Below are 14,427 nucleotides of genomic sequence, written 5' to 3'. Positions count from 1 at the left end.
ACTCTTCCGTCCACGTCACGTTCAAAAACACTTCAAACTACACTGGTTCAATTTTTTCCGAAGTAACCGCACTACAGCAGCGCACCCATATTTTGCGCATACGGCTCGAGCAAATCCTTCGACAACAAACACAATACACTCACCTTCTACGATAAGCTCGCTCAATTGCAACACCACAGCGCCTACTAACACTATGCAACAAGCACCCACTGATCGAGCGGCTTGTATCACTGTGTACTATCAGAATGTGCGTGGCCTGCGTTCTAAAGCCGATGAGTTCCGTTTGTCGGTTCTTGAGACGGAATACGATGTATTGGTACTCACTGAAACTTGGCTTGATCCCTGTATTCCCACCGCTCTCCTTCTAGGAGATGAGTATCGTGTTTACCGATGCGACCGGGATGCCAATAACAGCTCTCACTCTCGTGGGGCTGGTGTTTTAATTGCATGCAACGTTTCTCTTCTCTCTTATGTGCTTCCTACGTTGCCGCAACTGTTAGAACTCACTTTCGTATGTATTCAGTTATGCGACCACCGTTTGTTTATTGCCGCTGCCTATAAGTGAAAATAAGTGCATTGATCGACTTCGTTGCTAATATCTGCACTACTCTTGGTCCGAGAGACAGGTTCATGCTTATTGGTGATTTCAACCAGTCTACGCTATCCTGGACATCGGCGTCAGGGGAAAATGGAGCTGCTTTTGATTTCTATGAGCCTCATGCACGCTCCGCGCGCAGTGTCCAGTTTGTTGATGGTTTGTATCAGAGTGGACTATACCAGCTTAACTTCAATACTAACTCATCGGGGCGAATACTTGACCTAATTTACGCAAATTGGCCAGCTGCATCTACATGTTCTTCAATACGTGTCTGTGAATATCCCCTTACTACTATCGACGAACACCACCCTCCGCTTGACTTTGATTTGGACAACGTAGCCCCAGTTACGATCGCTACAGCCATTGATGCTGATAAAAGGCTGAATTATGCTCGTGTTGACCTTCCAAAATTGGAGCGATTGATTTTATCTTTTGACAATTCTTTTAACTGTTCGGACTATTCAACCATTGACGATGCCACAGAGGCTTTTTGTGAGTTCATGAGATCTGCTGTATGTGAATGCACTTCTGTTAAAATTCCTCGTCGTGGACCATCATGGGCTGATCGCACACTAAATGCATTAAAAAAAGAAAAGCCTATTCTGATCAACGAGCAGAACGAAACAGCACGTCACGTCTTTATTACAACAGAGTTCATTCTCTCTATCGCCGATATAATAGATCCTGTCACCGAAGTTATTTGAAACAAACTGCACGTTCCCTCTGCAAGTACCCTAGGCGCTTTTGGAGTTATATGGACAAAAAACGAAAATCTGCTGGGCTACCAAGCATTATACGTTATGACGGTGACAGTGCCTGTTCCCTGCCAGAAATGTGTAAATTGTTTGCCTTGCGCTTCAAGGACAACTTCGCTTCTCAAACTACTGGTCCAGAAGATGTGGCCGATGCTCTCTCTAACACACCTGTTGGTGCACTGCTCCCTATGCTACCAGTCATCACTGTCGATGCGATCATCTCTGCCATCAAACGTGTCAAATCCTCATATACCTCTGGCCCAGATGGTATACCGGCCGTTATCCTAAAGTGGTGTGCTTCTGCGCTTGCTCCCTCGCTGATGAAGATTTTTAAGGAGTCCCTGAGATGTGGAACCTTTCCTGCCACTTGTAAATCTTCCTGGATGACACCCATCTACAAGAAGGGCTGTAAGAATGATGCTGTAAACTATCGTGGCATAACCTCACTCAGCGTGTGTGCAAAGGTGTTCGAAATGCTAATCTACGAGCCATTGTTGGCCTCGGCCTGCAACTATATTAGTGTGAATCAACATGGTTTTGTACCCAGGCGATCTACAACGACTAATCTACTAGAATTTGTTAGCAAATGCCATAAATCTATCGATAACGGTTTACAACTAGATGCTATTTATACGGATATCAAGGCAGCATTCGACAGTGTATCGCACTCCATCTTGCTAGCGAAACTCGACATACTTGGTCTCCCAAACCCTATGATAATGTGGCTTAGATCGTACCTTACAGATCGTCAATATTCTGTGAAGTTAGGCCCGTACATGTCAAGTCCAGTGCATGCATCTTCTGGAGTCTCGCAGGGCAGCAACCTGGGTCCTTTGCTGTTCCTTCTTTTCATCAACGACGCGACATTGATCCTTCCGGCTGATAATCATCTACTGTACGCAGAAGACGCGAAAATTTTTCGTGTTATTCGTGAACCAGAAGACCACGCCTGACTGCAAACTTCCTTGCATGAGTTCCAGTGTTGGTGCAACCGTAATGCTTTATCCCTATGCACACATAAATGTGAAGTCATCACTTTCAGTCGTTCTCGCTGCCCATCATTGTATGAATATGCGCTTGATGGACAGTCCTTGGTGCGAAAACTATGTGTTAAGGATCTAGGTGTTTTGCTCGATACAAAACTATCATTTAAGGATCAGCTGGATCACGTAGTAGCCACCAGCAATAGAATGCTAGGACTAGTTATCAATATGACTCGCGAGCTTAATGATATACCTTGCACCAAGGCGCTCTATTGCTCACTTATCCGGTCGTTGATGGAATATGCAAATATCGTATGGTGGCCAACTGCAGCGCGTCCGTTAGCTCGATTGGAATCAATCCAGCGCAAAATTTCACGATTTGCACTTCGCTCATGGAACCAAAGGCTCGATTACCGGACTAAGTGTTTACTACTCGGGCTACCCACCCTAAGTGAGCGAATACGAAAAGCCAGGTTGTCGTTCATCACGGGACTTCTCGACGGCCGTATTGACTCTCCGTCACTACTGGCTGCCATCAACCTGTACGTTCCGGCCAGGCCGCTCCGGACTCGGGCAATGTTGGCCCTCGACGACCGTAGAACGCAATTTGGCTCCTCTGACCCGTTCCTACTTATGTGCCGTGCTTTCAACGCAGTCAGCGACGCTTTTGAGCCGAGGATTTTGCCAACTGAGTTTAATGATCGTGTTTCTGTGTTAAATTTGGTTCCATAGTGCACATTTTTATGTTCTATGTTATTGTAATCCATTGTAAAGAACTCATTGTAAAACATTACTAAAATGGTTCGAGAGGGCATTATTGTCCATCGATAGACAAATAAACATAAACATAAACATAAACATAAATTCGACGACTCGACAAAACTCGACGACAACCGCATTTTATCGTTATAACTTTGCTAAAGCTGACTATGTGAAACTGAACGACATGATATCAATGTTTAACAATAGCTTTCATTGTTAAAATTTTGTTTCACTTGACAAAGCAATATGTTCATTCTCGTCCTTTATACTGCAAGCCTTTGTTGTATGCGTCCCAGTTCAACGTCCTAAACCTAACCCCCCCTGGGCGGACCGCACACTCAAACGACTCAAACGTGTAAAAAGAGCTGCTTATCGTCACTACCAAACGCGCCGCTGCCAAAGATCTCGCTCGATCTACTTTGACACGCACTCTTTATACTGCAGCTATAACAGGTTTCGATATCGCAGATATTTGAGTAATATTCAACGTAACCTCTGCAGGTGGCCTGACTCGTTTTGGCGCTTCTACAAGAGCAAAACAAAATCCACGCATACACCGAAATCCATTACGTACAAAGGAGCAACAAGTGCCAACACTAATGAAATGTGCAATCTCTTCGCGGATCGCTTCGCAGATTGCTTTTCACCGGCCATGAATGATACCGATACCATTGATGCTGCTCTCGTCAACACTCCGGCTGGCGCAATTAACATGAGCACTCCTTTCATCGACAGTGAGATCGTTTTATCTGCCCTAACGCAACTAAAGCCTTCCTTCGCTCCTGGACCCGACGGAATTCCTTCTACCGTGCTGAAACGCTGTCAAACGACAGTAGCACCTATCCTTGCAAAATTGCTCAATGCATCGCTAGCCAATGGCTACTTTCCCAAAACATGGAGGAAATCTTGGATGGTTCCTATTTACAAAAAGGGCGACAGGACAGATGCCATCAACTACCGGGGTATTACATCTTTGTGTGCCATTGCCAAGGTGTTCGAACTAGTGATATACAAAAATCTGCTACATGCATGCCGCAGCTACCTAAGCCCGTATCAACATGGATTCGTGCCAAAAAAGTCGACTACCACGAACCTGGTTGAATTTGTAACCTATTGCACTAGTCAAATTGATGCCGGAGCTCAAGTCGATGCAATTTATACAGATCTGAAAGCAGCATTCGACTCTCTTCCGCACGCAATTTTTCTCGCTAAACTCGATAAGCTAGGACTTCCCAGCTCGCTCGTACAGTGGCTTAAGTCTTACCTAATTAATCGCACATAAATCGTGAAAATTGATAAGCACATGTCCAAAGAAATAGTCAGCAGCTCGGGTGTGCCACAAGGAAGCAATAATGGCCCGCTTCTCTTCATATTGTTCATCAACGATGTTCTGTCCCGTGATCGTTAGCAAGTTTGCCCTACGTTGTGATATTTTTATTTGATCAATTTGCCATACACGGAGGAATTTATATTGATGGTACAGTTCACGTGTGTCTTTATTCAGTATCGATTCGCGACTGATCGCTGAGCGCCGCGCACCCAGCTCAAGCAGCGTGTGCAAAAACACGCACACACTCACGCCAAAAATTCCCATTCCTCCACACTTCTCCTCACCAGCACATCCCACCGTATGCGGTACCAAACAAACGATGTTACCCTCGCTCTACCTCCCGACAGTATCAGTCTGTTTGCCGACGATGCAAAAATTTTTGCGCCTGTTCACAACACAGGTTATTGTACATTGCTGCAAGACTGCATCGAAATTTTCTGTTCGTGGTGCAAGCGTAATGGACTGACTATCTGCATCGAGAAATGCTACTGTGTGTCTTTTAGTCGATGCAGGAGCCCAGTCACTGGTACCTACTTCATAGAGGCACTGCAATTAATCGACAAAATCATGCCAAAGACCTGGGCGTTCTGCTTGACTCTAGTTTGAACTTTAAACAGCATATTGATGACGTTGTAGCTAGAGGAAATCAATTACTTGGCGTGGTTATCCGGACAACTAATGAATTCCGCAACCCCATGTGCATCAAAGCTGTCTACAACTGTATCGTTCGTTCGGTACTGGAATATTCGTGCGTAGTCTTGAGCCCAACTACCGCTTCTTCAATTGCTCGACTTGAGGCGATTCAACGTAAACTCACGCGATATGCCCTACGCCTACTTCCCTGGCAGGATTGCAATAATCTTTCTCCGTATGCTGCGCGGTGCCGTCTTCTAGGCCTTGAACTTCTTTCGGTTAGAAGACGCAATGCACAGTGCTCTTTCATCGCTGGATTGCTCAATGGCTCTATCGACTCATCGCCTTTGTTGCATCGAGTCGATATCTATGCACCATCCCGAACACTTAGGTCTAGAGAAACTCTACGGCTTGCTCAACCCCGTTCCAGCGCTGGTCGGTCTGACCCTATGTTCCGCATGTCGGCTGTCTTCAATACTGTCTCGGATTGCTTCGACTTCGACATCTCGACTCAGTGCTTCAAGGAACGTCTCCGGCTTTTGCCATGGCCGCAGTGAATTGCGCTGCAAATCATGTTTTGTTATGTTTTTTTTTTTAATGAACTGTTACATCTTAATTAGGCCATAGGGCCCGTTGAAGATTAATAAATAATAATAATAATAATAATAATAATAATAGTTCAATGTAGTGTAATGCAAACACGAATCGCAAATAACGATACGGGACCCAGAAGCAATTCTGCGGATCCCTCGGGGAGTGGTGAGTTGATATAAATTAGAGGTGAAAGTCCAAGTTGTTCGAGCTCCGGCTCGTCAGCCGATACGAGGTTCCTGTTGAGCTTGTACATCGCGCAGAGGCGCCGTTTGGTTCTAGCAATGATTCCCGCCACCATATCTATGCGTGCAGAGATCCGTTAGAGCTCGTTCAATGTGTCCCGCCGTGATTACGAAAAAGTCAAACAGTTGACCAAGTTGGAGGTGCGTCAAGTAATCGCTCAGAGATGCCGATCGGTTTAAAGCAATGTTTCCCGTCACAAAGTGGTATTGGCACCTGTGCAGAGTGACCGTTAGCAATGTCTCCCGTATCACGGTGGAGTTCTTCCACTAGTGCAGAGTGACCGCTAGCAATGTCTCCCGTCACATTGGTGGTAGCCCAGTAGTGCAGAGAAGCCGCTGTAGCAAAGTCTCCCGTATCACGTTGGAGTTCTTCCACTAGTGCAGAGAGATCGCTGAACCGTTCAATGTGTCCCGTCGTGGTGTGCTTGTACCGAGCACTTAGGATACACCATGCTTTGTTGGTTTGGGATAGGAGTGGTCGCGCAACTGCCTCCACGCCGCAAAGTGCCAGTTCGGATTGAATGTCCACTTTAGCCGTTCAATGCATCAGTCGGTCGGTGTTCAGATGGCATCACAACTTCCCTTAGGTGCTCAAGTTGGTTGGGTTGCTAAACATGTACACATGCGCAGAGTATCGTACGAACTAGCAAAGTCTCCCGTTACGGTGGTTATGAATGAGTCCCATGCAGTACAGAGAGATCGTTAGTGCGTGCAATGTACCAGTCGATGTGTCGTACCGGCATACAACCCCGCTTAGAGGCCCGTCGCTCGAAGAGGACCAGCAAGAGTGCGCAGAGTGCCGTACCGGCCTAGAAATGTCTCCAGACAGACGTAGGGACACCCGACGCAGTGCAGAGAGAAGTTCCGCTAGCCGTGTGCAATGCATCCGACGTTGCCTGCTTGTGCAGTCTATCGAGTGGCGCCAACGACGCTCCGGCGTCACAGAACAAATCTCGGTGGTCACGGGGGACTTGCGCCTCGCGTGATCAAGAGTGTAGTTCGTGTTCAAGCAATTGACTCAAATTCTGGTTGATCCTACCAGTGATATACGCTCGTCTCAAAGGTTAAGCCATGCATGTCTAAGTACAAGCTTCCTATAAAGTGAAACCGCATAAGGCTCAGTATAAAAGCTATTGTAGCATATCTGCTATACAGAACATATTGTAATACACACTATCAGCTATAAACACATTGTAACACACTTTGGAAAGCCAAACCACACCATTGTAACACATTCATTATAACACATTCAGTAAATCAGATCATACCATAGCACCGCAACCGGAAGAGTTCAGGCCGTCCATTCAAACAAATAACAGATGTGACACACTTATCAAAAACAACCGAAACGCACAACATAAGCAGGAACAGCATGTAACCCAAAGCAGGAACAGTATATGCATTAAACCCAAAACAGGAACTTAGTGACAAGAACCATCGTTCTTGTCAACAAAAGACAAACGTAACTAGCTGAGTGAAAACAATAACTTTCCAACATACAACCCGGAACCAAATGTGAGAAACCCTTAACTTCTTTTGAGTATAAATAAAACCAACTCCGATCATGGAAAGTCAGATTCGTTCGGACTGTCAGGATAGGACTATGCCCATCCTACATCTATCGAGTTCTCATTTAAAGAGTTTAGATATGTCCCCCTGCCCAAGGTAAGGCCTCTAAACTCCAACGTTTCCAGTAAGGGAAACCTCCTAAAGGTTTCTATGATCGCCTGGACGATCAAGTGTCGAAAAGTCCGCTCGAACGAAGTTTTAATCCACCTCGGCTCATGTCAGTAAAAACTGACCTACCGCGACGGTACTCGAAGTACAGTTGTACGATCATCGCATTACATGGCGACCGTAGCTATCATCCGAATACATTACACTATAATTTACAAGATCCTCATCCAAACAGTTACTTGGATAACTGTGGAAAAGCCAGAGCTAATACATGCATTATGCTGGGACTGTTGGCCTCCGGGTCTGCGGAACTGGTGTACTTATTAGTTAAACCAATCGCTTCCAGGCGCTTTGAGTTGAAATCTGGATAAGGATGCCGATCGTGCGGTCGCTTGCGACTGACGACAGATCTTTCAAATGTCTGCTCTATAAACTATTGATGGTAGTGTAAAGGACTACCATGGTTGCGATGGATAACGGGGAATCAGGGTTCGATTCCGGAGAGGGAGCCTGAGAAATAGCTACCACATCCAAGGAAGGCAGCAGGCACGTAAATTACCCAATCCCGGCACGGGGAGGTAGTGACGAGAAATAACAGTATAGACCTCTCTAACGATGGTCCATAATTGGAATGAGTTGAGCATAAATCCTTTTGCAAGGATCAAGTGGAGGGCAAGTCTGGTGCCAGCAGCCGCGTTAATTCCAGCTCCACTAGCGTATATTAAAGTTGTTGCGGTTAAAACGTTCGAAGTTGATACCCCGTCCAAACTCGCGTCCGTCACGGGCGCCCGGCCTCTCGGTTGGAACCGTCCGTGTACGCGCTCGCGGCTGCGACTCACAATGGTGTACCTAGGCGTTCTACTCCGTGACGGGTCAGAACTTGTCACCGCGACCTCGTCGGTCAAGGTCTTGTTCGACCCAGCTTCATGGTGCCCGGGAATTCTCGTTTACCTTGAACAAATTAGAGTGCTCAAAGCAGGCTAGTTCAAAGCGTCCGGTCCTCCGGGGCCGGCGTTGGCCGAGAATAATTTTCCATGGAATAATGGAACATGACCTCGGTCTGAGTTGTTTCGTTGGTTTGTAATAGAACAAGAGGTAATGATTAACAGAAGTAGTCGGCATTGGTAATACGGCGCGAGAGGTGAAATTCGTAGACCGCCGTATTACCCACAGAAGCGAAAGCGTTTGCCAAGGATGCTTTCATTAATCAAGAACGAAAGTTAGAGGATCGAAGGCGATTAGATACCGCCCTAGTTCTAACCGTAAACGATGCCAATTAGCAATTGGGAGACGCTACCTACCTTCGGTGCTCTCAGTAGCTTCCGGGAAACCAAAATCGGGTTCCGGGGGATGTATGGTTGCAAAGTTGAAACTTAAAGGAATTGACGGAAGGGCACCATAAGAAGTGGAGCTTGCTCCTTCCTGCAGGAGGACTGGCGGGAGGAGTTGCAAGCTTTGGCAATCGCTGAAGCTGCTCAGCCAGACTCTGCATTCAGCCCGCCCGAGGACATGTTGCCCGCCCGTGGAACAAACTACCGAGTTCCCAGCTGGCCGACACACGAAGTGGCCTCACAGACGACAAGCGTGCGGCCGTAACATCGGCAAATACCACTGCACGCTGAGGCATACCGGAATACGATATGGAGACACCCGCTAGGAAATGGACGAAGATTACGACTCACGGCACGAAACAAAATGTCAAGTGATAAGGGAACTTTTTCCTTTTCTTTTTCTTTATTATTGTGGACAGACTGCTGCCTCATCCTGAGAGCTCACTGATGACAGCAGGGCTGTCATCCTGTGACGTCCTCAGTGAGGATCGCGGCGCGAGCAGGACCAGTCGTCCTCTCCCCGCATTACGTGCGTGTGTTTATTGTATTACATATACCAAAGAATAGTTGTAAATACATATTCTGTTTGTGCCGGTGTATACGGTGTGTCTTATGTTTGTTTTGTGCGGACACAACAGTGGCGACGAGGATGGGATCCTCCTCGCGTAGGATGGGATCCTACAAAGAACCGACGCAGCATGGAGACCACCATCGCGCAACCGCCATCGCGCAGGATGGGCACGCTCGGGGCTTGCGCGAAGCCCTGAAGGGATCCTCACTCCGCTGCAGCACTATACCGGACAAGGCGAGGGGACATTCCGCTTTGGACCGTCGTCACACGGCATCACCGCCGCCCGCTGCAGCGTCATCGGAAACACACTGGTGCAACATCGGCGTCGCGGCACCACAGCCGCCCTTCTACATCAGCATCATCGCGGAGTCCGATAAGGCACAGTGCTGAGGCATTTCGGCTACCCCCTGTGGACCAACATCGCCGGCGCTCCAGCTGCACAGGTGCGTCTCGACGGCGACACCACTGTCGCCCCTGTGCAGCACCATCAAATGTGTCCCGAGTGCACTGTCGTCGTGCGCGGCATCACGGTCGCCCGCGTGCACTTGCATCGTCATCATCACCATCATCCTGCGCGCCCTGTACAGCAGTTCACCGGCAGCGACATCACGGTCGCTCCTGTGCAGCGGTACCGGCTGAGCGGTCCACTCGCGCGCGGCACCACGGCCGCCCTTTGCTCAGCCGCACATCGACGCCCCAACGGCAGCAGCATCCGGAGAGCTGCCTCAGCAGCATCATCGGCGTCCGGTGCAATTACGTACGACAGCGGCAGCGTCACCAGCTGCAGTGGCACCAACAACATCACCAGCAACAACACCGACAACAACAACAACAACACCACAGCGGCTGCAACGGAACGAGCGAGTGCAGCACATCGGCTACCCCCTGTTGCAGCCCGCAACGCTCATCCCGTTCGAGCGTTAGACACGGAGGCCGGTCAGCACTCTCCCCCGTTTTACACAGTGCCACTTGAGCCGCACGGTTGCCACACCGGTTTTATTTACATTAAAATCGCTGCGTCGGCTTAAGCCGTACCGGCCTAATTAAAATGGGGAGATGTTGTGGACAGACCGCCTAGGACCAGTCGTCCTCTCCCCGCATTATGTGCGTGTGTTTAATGTATTACATATACCAAAGATAGTTGTTAAATATATATTCTGTTTGTGCCGTACACACACCGTCTCACGTTTCATTTGTGCGGACACAACAAAAATGAACTAAAATATTATCATTAAAATAAATAGAAAGGCCCAAACGGGCGGAATTCCCAGCGGGGGGGAGTCCGTTAGTGGTAACCCCCCGCTGGCAGGTGTGGGTTCTCTTGGTAGCTTATAAGTAAAACCAATAAAGAGAACTGAATGAATTAAAAAAAAAAAGTGGAGCTTGCGGCTCGAAGGACTACGTGCGGACATCATCGGGTTTGCTGACGACGTGGCCTTCACATTTTTGGGAAGGACCACGGAAGAGGTCAGCGCTTTAGCAACGGCTAACCTGGAGAGGATCGAGCGGTAGCTGCAAGAAGTTGGTTTGGAACTTGCCCACCAAAAGACTGGGTTCATGATCTTTTGTATCCATCATGTCCCGCAGCTCGCAGAGCTACAAGCGGGCGGTCACTCGATCCAATCCACGGAAACGCTGAAGTACCTGGGAGTGGACCTCTGCCGCAAACAGCACCACAGCCGGCATCTGGCAAGGGTGGTCAATAAGGCTTCACGACTAACGAACGCCTTGACCTGCCTGATGCCGAATAAGCGTGGTCCTAAGAGCCGCAATAGGAGACAGCTCGTGAACGTTGACAACAGTATCATCCGATACGGAGTTGCCACCTAGGGGCGATGGGTGCTCGATAAAGAGACCCATCTCAAATCGGTCCAAAGGGCGCATCGACCGGGGGCTCTCCGAGTCGCCAGCGCCTTCCAGACCGTGTCTTATGATGCCGCTTGCGTTGTCGCCAACACCACCCCGTTAGTCCTCCTCAGGATATGCAGGAGGATATCCGCTGCCACGACGAAAAGGTAGCGAGTGGTGGTGTTCAATCGGACATACGGAAGCGGCAACGGGAGGAGACGATGAGGCGCTGGCAGGACCAGTGGACAACGGGTGCAGGGCAACCAGGAGCACCAGGACTGAAGACGAGGAGGCTGATTCCAGACATTAATCTCTGGGTCAGCCGCAAGCATGGAGAAGTCGACTTTTTCCTCGACCCGCTCCTCACGGGGCACGGGTTCTTGCGCTCCTATTTCGTCGAGAAAGGCATCCTGGAAGGCTCGCCCAACTGCCCTGAATGTGGGGACTCCGTGGAAGACGTTGAACACGTGCTGTTCCACTGTCCACGGTTCGATCGAATCCGGAACGAGATGCAGCAGCGGTGCCATTCTCGAGTAACAATGGATAACATTGTCTCGAAAATGTGCGCCCGCAGCGATACGTGGGAGGCCGTCCGCGCCGCCGCCAGGACAATCTTCTCCACTCTGCAAGCGAGATGGGATGTTGAGCGTCCACCAACGGCAAGGCGACGCAGGCGGGCCAGACGGCGGGCGAGGGACGCAAACGGTGGTTCTCCAGGCCCTGCGGCACGGCAACAACCTGCGTAAGCTGGAAAGATACTAATCTTTTATTTCTTTTCTTTTCGTTTCTTTCCAGCTTCCTTTTCCTTTTCTCTCCTTTTATTCTCAGCTTTTCTATCTCTTTTCTCTTTAGTTCTTTTTTCTTGTTTCCTCTATCCAATTTTCGTTTCAGGAGAACTGCCTTACGTGCTTGGAGTGGTGACTAACGATGCGGACCCCCATTGCCCACCCGAAGTGTGGGCGATAGGACCAAAGGGACCGCGTCGCACCACGGAAAGCAGGGTTAAAAGCAGAATCAGCATACCAGATCGCCGCAGAAGATGCGTCGTGAACCAGGGTGCAACCGCACACACGACTCCGCATGAAGTAATACGCAACACAGCGTACCGGCCGGGATGGGTGAGTCGGAGAAGGGGATGGAATACGCTCACGCTTCGTTAACACTAAAAAAAAAAAGGTAGCCAAATGCCCAGATATCATCGGACAGCCGAACGGAGCGGACGTTTATTTAGTTTATTTATTATGTCGGATTTTTTTCCTGTCAGCTTTTTGAATGTGGTTACATTCAAAATTCATTTAGCTTTGGAATTGTTGACCGGTGCCATAAGTGCTACGTGTGAGTGAAGTGAAGTGATTCCGTGCCTTGAAGACTCCGATTGCTATTTTAATTAATCCTTTTGAAAATATTATTTTTTTAATTAACCCACCTTGCCGTTGGGAAATTAGCATCGTCTAAAGCGTTCTATTTAAGTGCCCTCTGCAGATTTTATTTAAATATTAATTTAGCTTTTTTTAATTTGAATTAGCATCACCTTCAGTGCCATATTAATTTTGAATTGTTTTTAAATAAACTCTCTGAATTAAAAATGATTACAAATTATTTTACCGATATAATTTAAAATCACCTTAAGTAAAGTAAATAAATTTAAGCCTTCTGCATATTTATAGAATATTAAATCATCCCAAATAAACAACTGCCTCAAGCAAATAATTTTATTTTTAGTATCGCCTTCTGCGCTTCACTTAAAATAATCTTTCGTTGATGACTTCGGTCGGAATCACTAGGGGAAGGTAGGTAAAGACGGACACGTTAAGGGAAATGGTAAAAATCTAGGGATATATAAGTGCAACGACCATGAAAATGTGCAAACATTATCTTACACTCATGTTTTACCAGAAAATGTGTTGAAATTTTGAAGTTTCCATCGATTTTTGCGTTTTTTTTTCATGATTGAAAAACATGTTTTTTTTTCGTGCAGTTTTGATATGTTCGGGTAAGACGGACACCTGATATGGGAAAGATGGACACCATGAAGGGTAAGATGGACACCTGTAGAAAAGGTTAGAAAGTAAAGAGTTTTACAGTATTTTAACAAATTCTATCGCTTTCCACGTCCTGGTACGTTTATAAACCAATTCTTGTCCTATTGCAACGGCAATTCATTCAGCCATAAATTTAGGAATTGTAAACGGCGCTTGTAATATATCGTAGCATGCAGCATCTAAAGCATTATTGACATATCGCACACTTACAGCTGACGTTGCTCCAGCTTACAGAACAACAGTCTAGAACTTCCTTTTTGGAAATTACACAGCAAAAAGCCCACGACCCCAGTATTTATGAAGGACTTGTTAACAGTTTAATCCATTTTTCACCATGTCAAAATTCAACATTTGATTTTTGTAATCCCATAGAATTTCTCATCTATTCCTGAACAATGTCGTACAAATGCCTCATCTTTTTATTGCTTAAAGATGTCCAAGTCTTGAGAAGATATTGGATTTCGTGAAGCGCCTCATCAGCGTCGAGCGAGTACTAGCATAACGAGTGGCTACTATTTTAACCGGTGTTTCATTTCTCGCTTATTTCAATACTTTCTCTAGTTGCTGATTGATTTATAGCATAGGAATACCCTGATTTAAGGTATTTGAAGAAATCTATTCATCACCAATTGATATAAGAAGTAAAAAAATCAATAAATTTGGTGTCCATCTTTCCCTACAACAAGGTGTCCGTCTTTCCCGCTTTGGTGTCAGAATGTTTAAACCACCAAAAAACAATATTTTATATTACTTTCATTGTCGTTCTTTCGCCAGTTTTTTCATTAATGATCACAACAACTCATTCATGAAATAAAAATTCCGGAAATATAAACAATACATGTAACAGAGCTTAAGATTCGCAGTAGTCAAACTAGATCGAAAAGGGTGCACATGATTGAAAATTTGTTTTGTTCGTGGATTTAACCAATTTTATATATATTATGCCAAAAATGTTCTCAAATGTGTTGTTTTACCTTCAGTTTGGATTCTACATTGTTGAATTACTCGAAAATTACCTTTTTCATGCATTTATGAGAAGTGTCCATCTTACCCGCAGTGTC

The sequence above is a fragment of the Anopheles gambiae genome, chromosome 3 (genome assembly GCF_943734735.2).
Source record: "Anopheles gambiae chromosome 3, idAnoGambNW_F1_1, whole genome shotgun sequence".
Classification (NCBI taxonomy): domain Eukaryota; kingdom Metazoa; phylum Arthropoda; class Insecta; order Diptera; family Culicidae; genus Anopheles; species Anopheles gambiae.
The sequence above is the reverse complement of the archived record's forward strand: the minus strand, read 5'-3'. Positions refer to the sequence as shown.